This window comes from Leiobunum rupestre, chromosome 2, assembly GCF_980474605.1.
Source record: "Leiobunum rupestre chromosome 2, qqLeiRupe1.1.hap1, whole genome shotgun sequence".
Taxonomy (NCBI): Eukaryota; Metazoa; Arthropoda; class Arachnida; order Opiliones; family Sclerosomatidae; genus Leiobunum; species Leiobunum rupestre.
In genome coordinates, this window is record NC_143385.1 from 19,168,466 (window position 1) to 19,172,903 (window position 4,438).

At 28.9% G+C, this 4,438-nt stretch overlaps 1 non-coding gene across 1 annotated transcript; it reads right to left on the reverse strand.

Moving 5' to 3' along the window:
- Positions 1–4,031: 4,031 nt before the first annotated feature.
- On the reverse strand, positions 4,032–4,103 carry TRNAE-CUC (transfer RNA glutamic acid (anticodon CUC)). Its single transcript has one exon. It is a non-coding gene; the product is annotated as a tRNA-Glu (tRNA).
- Between the last annotated feature and the right edge of the window lie 335 nt (positions 4,104–4,438).

The following is a 4,438-nucleotide window of genomic DNA, read 5'->3' on the forward strand; positions in this document are numbered from 1 at the left end:
TGTTTTCGCTTTACGTCGCAACGCGAGCGCATTAAGGCTATAATAATTTTATTTTAATACTTTCAGTTACGAACAAATGCCTTCGCAATTCCAATAATGTGGCGTAACTATTTCGTCAGAGAGAGCACCCCTTATCGATTATGAACAACCAAAAATTACAATGGAATGCGACGGTGTCGTGAAAATATGATAAGAGTTACCAAATTACGAATGTGCCAAAAATTCCCTAGCGACCTTTATGTGTATTTATTTACTTTGTTAACATTTTAGTTTATTAATATTTCATTATACAGGTAGTTAAACATTTTATTTAGATCGCAAATAACCGTACTAAAATGGAAAAACAATGCGACAGTATTAAATTCGAATGCGAAAACCTTGTTGACGAGATAAAATTACATGGAATGCGACGCCATTACGAAGAGATGCAACTTGAGTGCTAAGATATTTGACAACCCAAACTTCGAATACTAAATTTGATTGTAAAAATTTATTAAATTGAAAATGGAGGCTAGGTGACGACAGCTGTTTATTATAATTAAGACCTATGAAAATACGACGTTATTGTGAAAATATGAGACTACCAAAATTTCGAATGTGCCAAAAATGACCAAAACGACCTTTTAGTGTATTGAATAACTTGCTTCACAAGTGATGCTGGACGAATAACTCTGTCGAAACTAGTCGGGCTATTTTTATGTAAATAAATTTATCTTGTGCACTCTTAGAATACAGTAGCGGCGCCAGCAATAGGCCGGGGTAGGCCTGGGCCTACTTGAAATTTTGGTAGGGGCCTCCAAAAGTTGTCTTAAAGGGCCTCCAAAATTTAATATATGGGCCTCCAAATTATTTAATATAAAAAATTCTGTAATTTATTTGCGAAATATTTTATTTATTAATTTTCCCATATTCAATGGGAGTGATTGGCTTAACGACACTTTTTATTCCTTTTAAAGGTACGAGTAACTTTTCTTTGACAGTAGTTTATTTTTTAGTTTTAATTTTTTGCGAGCGCTACTATATCGAAATTGTATCTTTAATTTTATCTTTACAAATTAATGGCTCCTAAACTTACTTAACTTACCCAAGGTGTAACCCACCGATTTTGTTCAAACTCGGGGGATTGGTAGACCTTCATGTAACTTGAAAAATCATAAAGGGAATTTATTCAATGGGCAACGGTTTTGCCATGGCAACGAAATTTTTTTTTGACAACATAAAATATAAATTTTCCAATTGAAAATAACACGGGATTTTGACCGAATCCAGGGGTCCCCCCTGTTAAAAAATAAAAAAATTGAAAAAAAATTTAAAATACCAAAATTATAAAAAGTTTAGAAAAATTAACGAAAAAATCAAAATTGATAACATTTTGATCAATTTGAACCAAATGGGTGAAAATGAACCGATATGGCTAAATTTGAAAAGGAAAATGAAAAAAAATAAAAACATTGAAAAAATTATTTTAAAATTAATTAAAATAATTTTTTTTCAAAATTGAAAAAAATATATATAAAATTGAAAAAATATTGATCAAAAACAGTAGTTTCGATCAAACATCTTATAAATTGACGGAAATTTATAAGTTGTGTAAAATTGGATTAATGTATAGATAAATTGCGATTTTTTTAACAAATTATTTATTTTGGTCAATTTGATCAAACTTGATCAAAATTGAAAAATAATAGATCTAAATTAGCCCAATTTTAAAGTTTTGTAAAAATTATATAAAAATAAACTAAATTCGACCAACTATCTCAAAATTGTTTGAAATATTTTTTTTTCAAAATTGAAAAATGTTAATAACACTAAAAAATTATCAAAATCAATAGTTTCGATCCAAAACGATCAAAATTGATAGGAATTGATCAATATTTATTTATATAGATAAATTGCTTTTTTTTAAATTATTTTCCAAATTTGGAAAATAATAGATCAAAATTAGCAAAATCTTATAATTTTGTAAAAATAAAGTATAAAAAATAAAAAAAAATGACTATAGTTTCGATCAAAAACCGCATTCTATATCCGTAGTTGTTTTGGTTCTAAAAGTATTAAATATTATTTACTTGATAAATAATAAATAAAAAATAAATGGAATTCTTTAAAAATTATTTATATCAAATAAAATTGGGTAAAAACCTTTTAAAAATTAAATATTTGGATTAAATTTGGTAAGCCTTTGAAAATAAGTTATTTGTAATAAAATTGGTTGAAATCCATTCAAAATAATTTATATCAAATCAAATTGGGTTATATTCATTAAATTGGGTGAAATAAAGAATAGTCGACAAATGACAGCGATTTTGACGATTTTGGGCTTTTAAAGGTAATTTTGCATGCATACAATTAAATACGGATGAAAGCGAACAAATTTAGGTAAAACCAATAACTATTAGTTACTTATTATTATTATTAATTATTTCAAATAAAATTGGGTAAACGCGAAAATATTTTAATTATACTTGAGTAAACCATCAAATAAGTTACTTTTAATAAAATTCACAATTGTTAGTAAAAAATCATGTTGGAACGGAAATGACGAACTAATTTCTATCCTATATAGTATTATAGTACTGTATATAAATATGTTTGGGTAAATATAACGTACTTAAAAAGGTAAAATATCAGAAAACAAATGATTAGAAAAACCGAGAAACGTTTAATAACAGCGAATAAAACAATTTTGTATTACACTGTTTCTTAAATTAATCAATAATAATAATAATAATTATAGTTTAAAAATTTTGTTAATTTTGATCTATTATTTTTCAAATTTGGAAAATAATTTAAAAAAGCAATTTATCTATATAAATAAATTTCCATCAATTCCTATCAATTTTGATCGTTTTGGATCGAAACTATTGATTAACATTTTTAATTTTGAAAAAAAATATTTCAAACAATTTTGAGATAGTTGGTAGAATTTAGACTGTTAGAATATCGTTGTATTTTATCATTTCTTCCTATGCCATAGAACATTTGCTTCTTAAAATAACGTGTAGAACCTGTAGACGCTCGGTCCTACCACCAATTTCAAAACACCCTGTGTAATGATGTTTTTTTTGTCTTTGGAACCTATATTTATTCTGATTGGTTAATAGCACTATAGTTGCTGTAATTAATCCCTCCCTTTATATTTGAAATCCAACTGGTCACAAACCAATCTAATTATGAAGGACTGCATCTGCTGACGGCACAATTCACCAAGGTGGTTGTCGCAATGCTTTGAATTAACGACGTAATTTTGTTTTGGTGATCACTTAACTTGTAATATAAGCGGGTTATCGTTAATATAACCCGCCCATTTATTTTATATAGTATCTCAAAATCCAATTTGTCGCATTCGAAAATAATAGTGTCAAATAGTTGATTTTATAAAATGTCTTTACGCTTGCCCAACTTGTTGAAATGTTGCCCTGGAATAGTTCAGCCAATGCCTAAGAATGAGTTCATAAACTCTTTAGTGGGAGAGAAAACGGATCCACAGCTGAAGCGGGGAGGCAACATTTCAACAAGATGGCCAAGGTTATTTTATAAAAAGAACTATTGATTTGCATTGCCGTTCCATTTCAAAAAAAGTTTTTAAAATAATTAATTTTTGTAAAGGGGCTGCTGTTAATTTTGCTCCTTACTTTCACTTTGCAATATCCCATAAGCTATTTTTTATATCTATGTGTTATATCTATTCACATTGAAGTGTAGCGATAATGGCGATGTATTCTGCTTGAAAACCAAAATTATGGGGCAGTCGTTAATTTAGTTTATCCTTTATTTTTTATTACATCTTCTAAACGGTTATGTCGCATCTCTTTTTATCGTTGTTGCATTTTGTCGTATTGTGGGTGCATAATATTGAATAAAAAATTTTCACAGAAGAAGAAGAACTTAAATGACCCATCGACTAGACTATTCAAGAGATAAAAGAGAAAAATCTTCTCCGGTAAAACGTCCACCTTCAAAATGTACCAATATTTTGAAAAGACAGATAATGAATTTTACATTGCAAATTTGTATGAGAAAAAGCTACATTCCGACGCCGGGAATCGAACCCGGGCCTTCTGAGTGAGAGTCAGAGATCCTAACCACTAGACTACGCCGGACTGACATAGTTATCTTTAAAATTACTTTGAACAAGGCAGACTTTCCTAGCTGGCCCTCTTCCAAGCACTCATCTTCTTTTGTTTATAAATAACCTCTTGGCGTCAGCGTTTTAATTTTTGCTATTGAAGTCGTGATAGCTTAGAACTGCTCGTACGTACGGCGCCAGTAGGTTTTTGAGGTAGCAAACATGACGAAATCCACTTTTAAATAATTGGGGTGTAAAGAGCCCACAATATTATTAGTTAAACAATAAAACATTGACAGGGATCTTAGTCAAAAAATAAACTTGAGTCTTCAGTCTTGAGGATAAAGTATGTAATTTATTAAAATAGTA